The following is a 16,366-nucleotide window of genomic DNA, read 5'->3' as shown; positions in this document are numbered from 1 at the left end:
TAACGATTCTGGCTGGTTGCTTTTAGCATCTCTGGACAGACTAGTAAAGGAATATCATGAGCTCCAAACATGCATAAAAAAATTTAAAGTCTTCTATATGTGAGGGCAAATTAATAATGGAAAATAAGGAGCTCAAGGATTTAAATCCCAGTTCTAGACACACATAAAGAATCTAAAAGTTTCTAAATGTATCTTTTTGTTTTTGTTTTTTTGTTTATTTTTTGAGACAAGGTCTTGCTATATGGCTTTGAACTCACTATGTAGCCCAGGCTGGCTTCTAACTCATGGCGATCCTCCGGCCGAGTGTTGGGATTGCAGGCATGTGCCACCACGCCATGCCCTTCTAAATGTATCCTGAAAGAGAATCTTGTTTCCTTTAGCTTCAGGACAGATTGCAGGAACAAACACAAGCCCAAGTAACTTGATTGGCTGAAATGCAGCATTAATTTAATGCTGTATCTGAAGTAAAAGTGAGGATGCTGACTAGAAAAGAATGGTTTCCTGTAAAATGGGATGGAGATGTTTGGGATGATCCTAACTAGGTGAGGACATTTAGCTCCTAAATCCTCATGAGATTATTTTGCCCAGGGAAGAGATTTTCCCACCCACAGTGGAGGAGCTACCTCCTCCCCACCCCTTGTGGTGTTGGCCTTTCTTGAGGAAACATACTGTGTTGCCTGATGCAGTTAGCAAGCAGGATAATGCTGACACTCTCTAGGACCCACCCTCACCACACACTTTTGCCCCAAGGCTTTAACCAGTCTCAAATCCAAGAAGGCTCCTAAAGGTCAGGTACACAGTGTGACCCATGAGAAGGGCTGCTATACTCTTAAGAACTTCCTGAGTTTTCTAACACATATAAGCAGAAGTTTGATGAACAGGTACGGGAATGGATTTTAAGAGCATGGGATAATGGTGGCAAAAACACACATCTGGATCAGACTGAGTTTGTTGATATAGATCCATTAATTAGAGGTTCTGAATTTAATGTTATAGCTCATGGAGTTTAAAAAAAGTGTTAATAGTTTATTTGGCTGGTTGGCAGAAGATCAAAAGATGGCCCACTGTGAATGAGTTCAAGATGCTTGATATTCCTTGGTTTGCTGTTGATGAGGGGATTCAAAGGCTCAGAGAAATGGGAATGCTGAATTGGATTTGTCATATTAAATCTAATTCTCCAAACTAGGATGATCCAGAAAATGTACCCTTAACTAACAGCTTAAGAAACAGATTCCTAAGAGGGAGAACCAGCATCCCTGAAGAGTCCTGTCATTGCTCTTCTGTGTATGCTAGACCTTACAGTAGAGACAATGGTAACTCAGTTGAGAAATTCAAGGTCAATAGGTTTAAATGGATCCCAGAGTGGCAGGAGTCAAGTGGCAGCACTCAACCACAAAAGACATGGTACATGTACTTACCGTAGTGGACGGTAGAAGCAGAGCAATGATTGGAATGGTCTGATATGTGTAGACCTATGGCATTGACTGATTAGCCATGGTGTTCCCAAAAGTGAAATAGATGGGAAGCCTACTAAATTTGTACTAGATTTATATAGTTGGAAAAATATAAGGGCAAATGAACAGAAACCTACCTCAAATCATAGTAACAGGAAATCATGGCCCTTCAACCAATTCCCTGATTTGAGCCAGTTTACAGACCCAGAACCCCTTGAATGAAGGAATGGCCAGGTTCCCTTGAGGAAGGACACTATTGCACTACCAAAGATTTATAGTCAATCTTTCTCCTGCCCTTTCTCAAAGGGAGCTAAGGCTTTTTACCAGGGTAACTGTACATTGATGAAAGGAAAAGGATCAGACATTTTAGGGACTCCTAGACACTGTTTCTGAACTAATGCTGATACCAGGGCATCCAAAATGTCATTATGGCCCCCCAATAAGAGTAGGGGCCTATAGAGGTCAGGTGATCAATGGAATTTTTGCAAAGGGCTGACTCACAGTGAGTCCAGTAGGACTCCGAGTCCATCCTGTAGTTGTTTCCCCTCTTCCAGAATGCATTATTGGGTTTTCTGGGGTTTTTTTTCTCTTTTTTTTTTTGGTACCAGGGATGGAACTCAGGACCTTGCACTTGGGAGGCAGGCACGGTGCCACTAAGCTAAATCCCTGGCCCCAGAATGCATAGTTGGGATATACTTAGTACTTGGCAGAATCTTCACATTGATTCTCTAGTGTGAGGGCTATTGTGGTTAGAAAGGCCAAATGGAAGCCATTAGAATTGCCTTTACCTGAGAAAATAGTAAACCCAAAACAATACTGCATCCCTGGAGGGATTGTAGATATTAGTGCCACTATCAAGGACTTGAAAGATGCATGGGTGGTCGGTCATTTCCATCATATCCCCATTTAATTCTATTTGGCCTGTGCAGAAGATGGATGAGTCTTAGAATAGTGGATTACTGTCACCTCAATCAAAGGGTGACTCCAATTACAGCTGCTTTACCAGATGCGGTTTCCTTGCTTGAGCAGATCAACACATCTTCTGGTATGTGGTATGTAGCTATTGATTTGCCTTCCTCTTCATACATATCCATAAGGCCCAAGAGAAATAATTTGCTTTCAGCTATCAAGGCCAGCAATACACATTCACTGTCTTACCTCAGAGTTATATTAACTCTCTAGGCCTTTGTCACAACTTAGTTCACAGGGATCTTGATTATCTTTCTCTCCCACAAGGTATCACTCTAGTCCATCACATTGAGATAGTATGCTGAGTGGACCAAGTGAGCAGGAGGTAGCTTGGTCATATGGCTCCTAAGTGAGCCTCCAAATTCCAGATATACCTACTAGGTGTTGTGCCTCTTTTTTGATTGTAGGAAGAGCCAGACGGAACAACTTATCTTTTCCCTTAGAGATGATATCTCTGCATGCCTCACATTACTGGACTCCTAGAAATGTCACTGAGGTAGAGAGGCTAGAATATTAGTTGGATTTATTTCCAATATTCTGGCTTGCAAATTCTTTACTAACAAGTCCAGAGTGATTGCCACTGAAGCCATAAAATCCAATGGATCCAATGGTACTTGTGTCAGTGGCAGGTGGGGGATGCTGTTTGGAGCTCTGGCAGGCCCCAGTAGGAGAATCACAGTGGAGGCCTTTAGGATTTTGGATCAAGCCCCTGCCATCATCTGAAGATAACTACTCTTCCTTTCATAAGCAGCTCTTGGCTTGCTACTGGGCCTTAGTGGAAACTGAATGCTTGACCATGGGACAACAGGTTACCTTGGAACCTGAACTGTCAATCTTGAGCTGGGTATTATCTGGTCCACCAAGTTAGAAATTTGGACGTGCACAGAACAATCATCATTAAATGGAAGTGATATATATGTGATTGAGCCCCAAGCATGTCTGGAGGACACAAGTAAGTTACATGAAGAAGTTGCCCAAATGCCCATGGTTCCTTCTGTGATACTGCCTTCTGTTTCACAGCATGCATCTATAGCCTTATAGGATGTACCATATGATCAGCTGACAGAAGAGGAGAAGACTAGGGCCTGGTTTATACATGATTCTGCACATTATGCAGGTATCATCCCAAAGTGGACACCTGTAGCACTACAGCCCCTTTCCAGGACATCCCTGAAGGACAGTGGTGAAGGAAAATCTTCACAGTGGACAGTACTTTGGGCAGTATACTTGGTTGTACATTTTGCCTGGAAGAAAAAAATGGCCAGATGTGTGACTATATACTGATTCATGGTCTGTAGCCAATAGTCTAGCTGGATGGACTTGGAAAGAACGTGACTGGAAAGTTGGTAACAAGGATATGTGGAGAAGACGTAAGCAGATAGCCCTCTCCATATTGGCAAAGGATGTAAAAATATTTGTGCCCCATTTAAATGCTCACTAAAAAGTGGCCTCAGCAGAAGACTTTAACAATCAAGTGGGCACGCCCTACCGAGATCCTGAGTCACGCCGAAGAGGCCGAATCAGCCCGCTGCAGACAGGCAGGTCTGTGCACGCCCTACCGAGGTCACGCCACTGCAGACAGGCAGGTCTGCCCACACCCTACCGAGGGTCCCCAGTCCCGCGGAACACGCCGAATCAGCCCGCTGCAGACAGGCAGGTCTGTGCACGCCCTACCGAGGTCCTGAGTCATGCGGAAGACACCGAATCACCCCACTGCAGACAGGCAGCCACCTGATTCCACATTACCAAGGCGCAGAGGACACCAGACCACCAGACCAAGGTACTGAGTCCCACTGTTCCCGGCCCAGAGGTAGGGGCTTCTGAGCCATCGTCCCACTGCTCCTGGTCCAGAGGAAGGGGCTTCCCAGTCACCATCCCTCCCGCTGCTCCCAGCCCAGAGGAAAGGGCTTTTGGGCTACCTTCTGTCCCACTGCTCCTGGACCAGAGGAAGGGGCTTCCGGGCCACCATCCCTCCCACCGCTCCCGGGCCAGAGGGAGGGGCTTCTGAGCCACCATCCCACTGCTCCTGATCCAGAGGAAGGGGTTTCCCGGCCACCATCCCTCTGGCTGCTCCCAGCCCACAGGAAAGGGCTTTTGGGTCACCATCCCTACCGCTGTTCGCGGCCCCTGTCCCACCTCACCCAGCTCAGAGGAGGTAATCCGTGCAGGCCCTAACGGCCCCCCCACCCCAGTCGAAATGAGAAAACACATAAATAAGTCTCAAAACCAGACTTCCAGATCACCTACAGCAACCCCAAAGGGAAATGAGATGGAACCCTCTGGTACTCAACCACCTGGACCCACTGAACTGGCAACAAAAGGGGATCTGGAAAAAATGAAATCAGAAATAATTTCTCAGATAACAGGAGAAACTGTGCCCTTAGTGCAAGACATGATTAATAAATCTAGAGAGGAGCTGAGGAACATGATGGAATCCCAACATAAGAAACAAATAGAATCCATAAAACAGATGCAAATAGATTTCCAGGACATGAAAAACTCCACTGAAAGTCTACACAGCAGAATGAGCCAGTGTGAGGACAGAATTTCAGATATAGAAGATAAGATTGCAATTAGTGACCAGGAAAAGAAAAATTGCTTCAAAATTATAAGGGAACATGAGAAATCAATCCAGCAGCTGCTAGATGACGCAAAAAAGAATAACATAAGACTGATTGGGCTCAATGAAGAAACAGGAGAGAGTGCAGATGACATAAAAAACTCTTCACAGAAATAATGGCAGAAAACTTCCCAAGCAGGGGAAAAGAGCTTGACATACAGATAAGTGAGGCATATAGGACTCCAAATAGCCTTGATCAAAACAAATCTACACATAGGCATATAATTGTTAAGATTCCAGAAACTCAACAGAAGAACAAAGTTCTCCAAGCAGGTAGAGAAAAGAAACAAATCACATACAAAGGAAAGCCCATCAGAATCACAGCAGACTTCTCAACACAAACCATCAAGGCAAGAAGAGCTTGGAGTGACATATTCCAAGCCCTAAAAGAAAACGGCCTCCAACCCAGATTGATGTACCCTGCAAAATTATCTTTCAGAATTGATGGAGAAATAAGATACTTTCATGACAAAGAGCATCTTAGGAACTTCATGAATACCAAACCAGCACTCCAAAGAATTTTACACAATATCCTAGGAACAGACATTGAGGACCACAACCCCAGGAAGCAAAGCAGAATGAACCCATCTGGCATGACAAGAAATTAAATGTAAAGGGGGAGAACCCAACAAAAAGAAAAAGTCATGGCAATGACAAGTCAATACGTTTCAGTTATAACCATCAACGTTAATGGTCTCAATTCACCAATCAAAAGAAATAGACTGGCAGAATGGGTCAAGAAGCAAAATCCAACAATATGCTGCATACAAGAAACACACTTCATTTAAAAGGAAACTCATAGACTGAAAGTTAAAGGGTGGAAAACAATACTGCATGCGACAGGAATCCAAAAAAAAAGCAGGAGTAGCTATCCTCTTTGCAGATCAAGTAGATTTCAAACCAACACTAATTAAGAGAGATGAAGAAGGACACTACATCCTTGTAAAGGGAAGAATACAAGAGGAAGAGATGACAATCATAAATATCTATGCACCAAACACTAGTGCACCCAACTATATAAAACAAATACTAATGGACATGAAAAGCCATATATGCACTAATACAATTGTAGTGGGGGACCTCAACACCCCACAGTCACAGATAGATCAACTAGACTAAAAATAAGTAATGAAATACTAGAACTCAATCGAACTCTTGAACAAATGAACTTAACAGATGTTTACAGAGTCTTCCACCCCACAAAATCAGAATACACATTCTTCTCAGCTGCACATGGGTCATTCTCAAAAATAGACCACATACTCACACATAGAACATGTTTAAGTAAGTGCAAAGGAATTGAAGTTATCCCCTGTATATTATCAGACCATAGTGTGATGAAATTGGAGATCCATAGCAAAAGAAACTCAAAAAATTTCATAAACACGTGGAAATTGAACAACACACTTCTGAATAACCAATGGGTCACAGAGGAAATTAAAGAAGAAATCAGACAGTTCCTTCAATTAAATGACAATGACAATACAACATATCGGAATCTATGGGACACAATGAAAGCAGTCTTATGAGGGAAATTCATAGCAGTGAATACGCATATTAGGAAAACAGAACGAGCCCAATTAAACAACCCAAGGTTGAACCTCAAGCTTCTAGAAAAAGAAGAGCAGGACAACCCCAAAGCTCATACAAGGGAAGAAATTATAAAGATCAGAGGAGAAATCAATGCAATGGAGACTAAGAGAATGATACAAAAAAAATCAATGAAGCCAAGAGTTGGTTCTTTGAAAGAATCAACAAAATTGATAAACCTTTAGTCAACCTTGTCAGAAAAAGGAAAGAAAAGGCCCAAATCCATGCAATTAGGAATGAAAAGGGTGAAACTACAACAGACCCAGCAGAAATCCAGAGGATCATCAATACCTACTTCCAGAACCTATATGCCAATAAGATGGACAACACAGAAGAAATGGACAGATTCCTAGATACATATGAATTACCAAAGTTGAATGAAGAAGACCTAAAAATTCTGAACAACCCAATATCAACCAATGAAATTGAAAACGTAATTAAAAACTTATCACCTAAGAAAAGCCCGGGCCCTGATGGCTTCACTGCTGAATTCTACAAGACATTTAGAGAGGAACTGCTGCTGCTACTGTTTAAACTCTTCAATGAAATTGAAAGGGAAGCAATACTCCCAAATTCATTCCTGGAAGCAAGCATCACCTTGATCCCCAAAGCAGAGAAAGACCCAACTGAAAAAGAGAACTATAGGCCAATCTCACTAATGAACAGAGATGCACAAATCCTTAATAAGATACTGGCAAACAGAATGCAGAAGATCATCAAGACGATCATACACCCTAATCAAGTGGGATTCATCCCAGGGATGCAGGGACGGTTCAATATACGAAAATCAATTAATGTAATACACTATATCAATAGAGCCAAGGACAAAAACCATATGATTATCTCCATAGACACAGAAAAAGTATTTGACAAAATCCAACATGCATTTATGATAAAAACTCTACAAAAAATTGGAGTAGATGGTCTCTACCTCAAACTGATAGAAGCCATCTATGAAACACCAACAGCCAATATCATACTAAATGGTCAAAAACTGAAATCCTTCACACTAAAATCAGGAACAAGACAAGGATGTCCACTATCACCACTCTTATTCAATATAGTTCTGGAAACATTAGCCACAGCAATTAGACAAGAGAAAGAAATAAAAGGAATAAAGATAGGAAATGAAGAAGTCAAGCTGTCATTACTTGCAGATGACATGATACTCTATATAGAAGACCCCAAGAACTCCACCAAAAGTCTTCTAGACTTCATAACCAAATTCAGTCAAGTAGCTGGTTACAAGGTCAACGCACAAAAATCAATAGCTTTCCTCTACACCAATGACAGACTCACTGAGAGAGAAATAGGCCAAATAATTCCTTTCACAATAACATCCAAAAAACTGAAATACCTAGGAATCATCCTAATGAAAGAAATCAAAGACCTCTTCTCTGAAAACTATAGCACTCTGGAAAGAGAGATTGAAGATGCTATCAGAAAATGGACAGACATCCCCTGGTCCTGGGTAGGAAGGATTAATATAGTGAAAATGGCCATACTTCCAAAACTGCTATATAGATTTAATGCAATTCCAATTGAGATCCCAGCAGCATACTTCATAGACCTTGAGAAAAAAATCCAAAAATTCATTTGGAACAAGAAGAGACCCAGAATAGCAAAAGCAGTTCTAGGTAACAGAGACATGGCAGGGGGTATCACAATCCCCAACCTGCAACTCTACTACAAAGCTACTGTGATAAAAACAGCATGGTACTGGCAAAGAAACAGGCTTGAGGACCAGTGGAACAGATTAGAAGATGCAGAAACAACGCCAGACACACTCAGCCATCTCATTTTTGATAAAGGAGCCAAACACCCTCACTGGAGGAAAGATAGCCTCTTTAATAAATGGTGCTGGAAAAATTGGGCTTCAATTTGCCAAAGATTAAAACTACACCTGTATCTCTCACCATGCACTAAACTAAAATCAAAATGGATTAAAGATCTAAATATTAAAATAGAAACTCTGAACCGGTTGGAACAGAGGTTAGGTACACCCCTTGAAGACATCGGTGTAGGAAAAGATTTTATGAACAAAACCTCAGTTGCCCATGAACTAGCACAAACAATCAACAAGTGGGATCTCTTCTTACTAAAAAGTTTCTGCACAGCAAGAGAAACCACCAGCAGTGTGAAGAGACAATCCACAATGTGGGAAAAAATCTTCACCTGCTCTTCCTCTGACAAAGGTCTACTATCTCGAATCTATAAAGAACTTAAAAAGATCAGACCTCCCAAATTTAAAGACCCAATCCAAAAATGGGCATCTGAAATGAACAGACATTTCTCAGACAAAGAAGTAGAAATAGCAAATAAGTACATGAAAAAATGTTCAACGTCACTGGTCATTCGAGAGATGCAAATGAAAAGAACGCTGAGATTCCACTTCACTCCAGAAAGAATGGCTGCTATCATGAAATCAACCAATAACAAATGCTGGCGGGGCTGTGGGGAAAGGGGAACCCTGCTCCACAGCTGGTGGGAGTGTAGACTGGTGCAACCACTGTGGAGATCAGTATGGAGATACCTCAAAGAACTAGGACTGGAAGTCCCATTTGACCCTGCTATTCCACTGCTGGGGATCTTCCCCAAAGAATTAAAAGAATCATACCACAGTGATATATGTGCACCCATGTTCATAGCAGCGCAGTTTATAATAGCTAAAACTTGGAAACAGCCCAAATGCCCATCAACTGGAGACTGGAACAAGAAAATGTGTTTTTTTTTATAAAATGGAGTACTACTCAGCCATAAAAAATGAGAAATTAGAGACATTTATAGCTAAGTGGATGCACATTGAGGTGATACTCTTAAGTGAAATAAATAGGACACAGATGTGTAAATACTCAATAGTTTCTCTGGTGTGAGAAACTTAAAGTGTAAATAAGGACTAAATGTATAATAGGTCATGTGAAATAGGAAGAAAAAGGGCAAAGGGGAAGGAAGTGGGAGGGCTAAGGGAAAGGATAGAAGGGAATGGGATTAATATGAGAAAATGGAAAAATAGGAACAAAATTTTTGTAAATAGGGAGGGCTGGAGGGGTTGAAGGGAGGGCTGGGCAAAGGTGAAAAACAAGAACCAAGAAAGACTATATAAAGGTGCAAATTTCCAATGATGAATGTCATTATATTGTATACCTAAAATGTACCAATGATTAGAATGAATAATCGATAATGTAAAATAGGAATAAAAGGTCCAAAGGGGTAGGGGTAATGGGAGGCACAGGGGAAAGGAAAGAAGGGAAAGGAAAAAATGATGAGAAATGGAAAAAATGGAAATAAAGTCTTTGTAAATAGGGAAGGGTGGAGGGCGTGAAGGGAGGGCTAGGAATGGGGAAAAAATAAGAACCAAGATGCATTATATAAAGGTACAATTCCCAATGAGAAATGTAATTGTGTTGTATACCTACAATGTACCAATAAAAGAATTTAATACCAAAAAAAAAGTTATGTAGGAATACAAAGGACCTAGAAAAGTTAAAAAAAAAAACAAAATCAAGTGGATATGAAGACCCATTCTGTAGGTAGCAGTCAACCTTTTTCTTCAGTCGCCCCTGTCATTGACCAATGGGCTCTGAACAAAGAGACCATGGTGGCATGGGTAGATGCTATAGATGGGCTCAGCAACATGGATTTCCACTCACCAAGGCTAATCTGCCTACAGCCACTGCTGAATGCCCAATAATCCAGCAGCAGAGACCAACACTGAGTCCTTGATATGGAACCATTCCCTGGGATGATCAGCCTGTGACCTGATGGTAGGTTAATTATATTGGACTGCTTCCATCATGTAAAGGGTGATGGTTTGTCTTTACTGGCATAGATACTTGTTCTGGGTATGGTTTACCCTCCCTGCATGTAATGTAAAGTTACCATCTGTGGACTTACAAAATGCCTTGTTCACTCTCATGGTATTCCACACAGCATTGCTTCTGACCTAGGAAAACATTCCACAGCTAAAGAAGTGAGGCAGTGGGCTGATGCTCATAGAAGTCACTGCTCTTACCATGTTCCTCACCACCCAGAAGCAGCTGGATTGATAGAAAGATGGTAGATAACAGTTAGAGCACCAGCCAAGTGACAATACCTTTCAGGGTTGGGACAAGGTCCTTCAAAGGCTGTATGTGCTATGAATCCGCATCTTGTGTACAGTGCTGGGTCTTCCATAGCCAGGGTTCATGGGTCCAGGAATCAAGGGGTGGATGTGGGAATGGTACTCCTCACTGGTACCCTTAGTAATCCTTTAGGAAAACTTTTGCTTCCTATTCCTGTGACTTTATGCTCTGTTGGCCTAGAAAGCTTAGTTTCAGAAAGAAGAAGCTAAAAGGGAGTTACAGTGTTGGCAGGGGTGATTGACTCAGGCTACTGGGAAAATTGGACTATTACTCTACAATGGAGGAAAGGAAAAATACACTGAGTGCCAAAAATCCCTTAGGGTGCCTCCTAGTATTACCATGCCTTGTTGTAAGGTCAATGGGAAACCCAATCCAGGTAGGATGACAATTGGCCCAGAATCTTCAGGAATGAGGGAATGGGTCACACCACCAGGAAAAGAACCAATACCTGCTAAGGTGTTTGCTGAAGGTCAAGGGAATATAGAATGTGTAGTAGAAAGTTGTCACAAATACCATCTCTGACCATGTGACCAGTTACAGAAACAAGTATTGTAATTGTTTGTTCCTATTTTGTTAATATTCTTGTGCACATATACGCATATATAAAGAGGTATGTTTATTTTGTTTCTTTGTAAGAAAATGTTGATAGACTTAATATTGGTTCTCAAGTATTGTTAAACCTGTATTATAATGTTTAAGTTATCAAATGTTTGAAGTAAGCATCACCAAAAGAAAAACTTTTTCTTCTGTCCTGGGGAGGAAATCAGTACATTTCCATTTTTATGCAGGATAGTTGTACCATGTTGGGCACAATTATGAACTTGCTATTGAATCTGCAGATTAAGTATGGTTTAAGAAATTGTATCTGGTTGTCAAGTTGACAATGGGTAGATTGTGATTGTTAACTGTCATGTCAACTTGAATAAGAAATGGCTAGCAAATTGCTTTAGCACAGTGCTGGGTGTGTGTGGGTGATGGATTTGGAAGACCCACCCACCCTGGGTGTGGGTGGAACCAAAAACTAGGCTTGTAGTCTGGATGAAACAAAAAGGGAAAGAAGAAGGATGTGTAATTTCTGTTTCTTTGGAAGAGCTCCAGTCTTTGCCATTGCCTTTGGACATCCAATTCCACAATTCCAGCACAGCCCCTCAGGCTTCCTGATAGGGACTCTCACATGTGACTTACATGGGACTCTGCAATGAGCTCCAGGCCTTTGACAACTGACTAGATCCTCCAGCTCTCCAGTGTAAAGACTGCGTTTTACATTCTTCCACATATGACTCTACATGCAGCCATTATAATCCGACCTTGTAAAATCTGTTCCTCTAGTGAGCTCTAATTTATACAACCACTCAAGATTCATCCCTCAGTGAGCTTGTAATCTAGCAGTGGAAATGACAACTGCAGAGGTCTAGGATGTGAGACTCACCTTGGTAAGTCAAATTCAGCACCTTTTTAAAAAATTTATTTTAAAAATAAATCTTATTTTATCCCATTCCCCCCTCAAGCCTCCTCCCCTCCCTATGTACAAAAACTTTGTTTCCATTTTTTCCTTCTGTTTTCACTTTTTTCTTGTCCTTCCTTCCTTTCTCCCTCCCTCCTCCCTTGTTCCCCTTCCCGTTTGAACACTTTTTTCCTGTTTCCCAACATCCATTATACATTTCAGTCCTTATTTCCACTTTTGGTTTCTCACATCAGAGAAACAATGCAGTATCTAAACATTTGTGTCCAATTTATTTCATTTAAGAGTATAGTCTCAAGGGGCATCCATTTAGCTATAAATGTCTGAAGCTCATCCTTCTTTATGGCAGAGTAGTACTCCATTGTATAAAAAACCACATCTTCTTTATCCATTCATCTGTTGATTGGCATTTGGGCTGTTTCCAAGATTTAGCTATTACAAACTGTGCTGCTATAAACATGGGTGTGCATATATCACTGTGGTATGATGCTTTTAATTCTTTTGGGAAGATACCAAGAAGAGGTATAGCTGGGTCAAATGGAACCTCTAGTTTTAGTTTCTTGAGAAATCTTCCACACTGATTTCAACAGTGGTTGCACCAGTCTACACTCCCACCAACAGTGAAGAAGAGTTCCTATTTCCCCACAGCCCCTCCAGCATTTGTTATTGGTTGATTTCCTTCCTTCTTTCTTTTTTTTTTTTGGATAAAGGTGCTTTTAATCTGCAATATTAGTTTTTCAACATTTAGTGTTTCAAAGTGTAAGTAAACACATTGCAACAGCTTTAAATATTTTTATACATTTTATTTTTTAATCTTATAATTTTGCAAGCCAGCAGTAAAATATCGTCCTCAATATTTTACTAATTAGCACTGTATACTTTTCTTTTCTCTTTTAAAAAAAATTTTATTTTATTGGTACCTTTTAGGTATACAGTATAATGACATTCATCATTGGAAATTTGCACCTTTACATAATCTCTGTATTAAAATAAACAAAAAAATAAATAAACATGTTTATAAAAGTACCACTTTTTAAGGATGGTATTTTGTATTAAGTGGCCTAAGGGTATTTTTTTGGGTTCCGGGGATCAAACTTGGGACCTTCCACTTGCAAGGCTGGTGGCGGAACCACTGAGCTAAATCCCCAGACCTTAAGGGTATTTTTTTGTTTGTTTGTTTGCTTTTTTGGTACTGGGGATCGAACTTGGACCCTTGCGTTTGCGCAGCAGGCGGTGAAACCACTGAGCTAAATCCTCAGCCTTTAAGGGTATTTTTTTAAACCAAAGAAATTTAAGAAATTTGGAAAATATCACACATGAACAAAAAAGTTCTCAAATGACCAATGCAGAGATATTAATAGCTGTTTACCTAAAAGTTGTTCCATGTAACATTTTGCAAAATTTCCAAAGAAAACAAGGTGGAATTCTATAATATGCCACACTGTTTATTGCAGTGTGGCCATTTTTGTGAGGGTAGGGAGGTTGATCTCAAAACAATGTTCCATTTAAGGCTCTTTTATACAGCAATTGCCATCATGATTGATATTGAAACCATCTTTAGTGTTGCAAGACTCACATGGTAAACATAAAACTTCTACACTTAGTCAGTAGTGTACATTCAACAGAAAATACAAAGGCATTAATACTGTAACAGTTATTTAAAGATACGCAGGTAACAGGAATGAACACTGAGGTACTAGGATAAACTGATGACATAGTTAATGAAACTTAATTGGCATTCTTTTCAGAGGATTAAACTCATTATGAAAAAAGTGCTTTTAATGCATAGTGTTATATCTGTGCTGCCAAGTCACAAAAAATAGGCTTGCCAAGGCAGGTGAGGTGTATGAACACTGCGCACCTCACAGAATGGCAATCATGTGCAACTATAAATAATACTGAAAAAAGTTTACCATCTGACCAGTGGCTAATACTTTCAAGGTATTCAATTAGCTTATCCTCTGCAGTATTCTTAACTAGTTACATTGATAATCACATTCACTGTACTGCTTGCAGCAAAGGAGGCATATAAACAGTTGTTTTGGCTAACGTAAGATGGGAAGGCATTCCTCGGGTTGTACATAAAAGTAACCACAAAAGTAATGGTGTTAAACAGTCTAATGGCAATCACTGACAAGCTGCTTAAATGAATGGTATCTTCTTCATTCACTGTGTTGGAAGGGTCCAGTGGAAAGGGAAAAAACAAAAAACAAAACCTAATACTATTCCAATGGACTGAGCTGGAAAAATGAAAGCCCCTTATGATCCAGATGGCACTTGACTGTCATTTTACAACGGTTTTCCTTTAAGTGAAACTACTACATTGCCTCCCAGTTTCTCTCCAAGTGTTGAATGTTCCTTAATATCATCCACGCCATTTACTTGCCGCTGGTGTTTAATACCTGTAAATTTCTTTTTAATGGGATCTTTAGAGCTAGCATAAATCATCTTGCTTTTTAACGGTGCACTTTCAGGAGCCCAAGATCTGCTTTGCTTCCTCTACAATTATTTGTCTTTTGTCGTCGCTTAAGCACAAGAGAACTGCTTTCTTTCGCTTTTTGGTCTCCTCTTGTGTAGAAGATTTCCTTACTTTCATACCATTAAAAACTTTGATATCTTCATCATTCACTGTAACTCCAGATGGCATAGTTCCCGCGCTGTGACCGGCGGCGGCGGCTCGGGCTCCGGCTCCAGCTCAATGGCACTGGCAGGAGAAGAGGAAGGGTGGGAGGCGGCGAGTGCGGAGCACTCTGGGAGCTGCAGCCCCCGGGGCGGGGCGGACTATTGGTTGATTTCTTTTCTTTTTTTTTTTTTTGAAGGTTTTACAGCTTATTTTATTTATTTATTTATTTATTTTTATTTTTTAAAATTAGATTCTTTTATTGGTACATTGTAGGTATACAACACAATTGCATTTCTCATTGGGAATTGTACCTTTACATAATGCATCTTGGTTCTTATTTTTTCCCCATTCCTAGCCCTCCCTTCACCCCCTCCACCCTTTCCTATTTACAAAGACTTTATTTCCATTTTTTCCATTTCTCAGCATTTTTCCTTTCCCTTCTTTCCTTTCCCCTGCCCCTCCCATTACCCCTACCCCTTTGGACCTTTTCTTCCTATTTTGCATCATCGATTATTCATTCTAATCATTGGTACATTTTAGGTATACAATATAATGACATTCATCATTGGAAATTTGCACCTTTACATAGTCTCTCTTGGTTCTTATTTTTCACCCTTGCCCAGCCCTCCCTTCAACCCCTCCATTCCTATTTACAAAGATTTTGTTCCTATTTTTCCATTTTCTCAAATTAATCCCATTCCCTTCTATCCTTTCCCCTAGCCCTCCCACTTCCTTCCCCTTTGCCCCTTTTCTCCCTATTTCACATTGCCTATTATATATTTAGTCCATATTTACACTTTCAGTTTCTCACACCAGAGAAACTATTCGGTATTTACACATGTGTGTCCTATTTATTTCACTTAAGAGTATCGCCTCAATGTGCATCCACTTAGCTATAAATGTCTCTAATTTCTCATTTTTTATGGCTGAGTAGTACTCCATTTTATAAAAACCCCACATTTTCTTTGAACCCTGCTCCACTGCTGGTGGGAGTGTAGACTGGTGCAACCACTGTGGAAATCAGTATGGAGATACCTCAAAGAACTAGGACTGGAAGTCCCATTTGACCCCGCTATTCCACTGCTGGGGATCTTCCCCAAAGAATTAAAAGAATCATACCACAGTGATATATGTGTGCCCATGTTCATAGCAGCCCAGTTTATAATAGCTAACATTTGGAAACAGCCCAAATGCCCATCAACTGGTTGATTTCTTGATAGCAGCTATTCTATCTGGAGTGAGATGGAATCTCAGCATTGTTTCAATTTGCGTTTCTCGATGACCAGTGATGTTGAACATTTTTTCATATATTGCCATTTCTAATTCTTCATCTGAAAAGTGTCTTTTCATTTCAGATGCCCATTTTTGCATTGGGTCTTTAAATTTGGGAGGTCTTATTTTTTAAGTTCTTTATATATGCTAGATAGTACACCTTTTGAATAGATGGTAAAATTTTTCCCACTCTGTGGGTTGTCTCTTCACTCTCTTTCTATGCAAAAGCTTTTTAATAAGATGAGGTCTGAGTTG

The 16,366-nt window shown here is 40.5% G+C and overlaps 1 pseudogene; it reads right to left on the bottom strand.

The window, feature by feature from the left end:
• Positions 1 to 14,379: 14,379 nt before the first annotated feature.
• On the bottom strand, positions 14,380 to 14,952 carry LOC110344324 (cofilin-2 pseudogene; annotated as a pseudogene).
• Positions 14,953 to 16,366: the final 1,414 nt, after the last annotated feature.

This window comes from Heterocephalus glaber, unplaced genomic scaffold (genome assembly GCF_053883595.1).
Source record: "Heterocephalus glaber isolate CG9 unplaced genomic scaffold, H.glaber_assembly_v1.0 deba00001429, whole genome shotgun sequence".
Taxonomy (NCBI): Eukaryota; Metazoa; Chordata; class Mammalia; order Rodentia; family Bathyergidae; genus Heterocephalus; species Heterocephalus glaber.
This window is presented reverse-complemented; position numbering and strand designations above follow the sequence as displayed.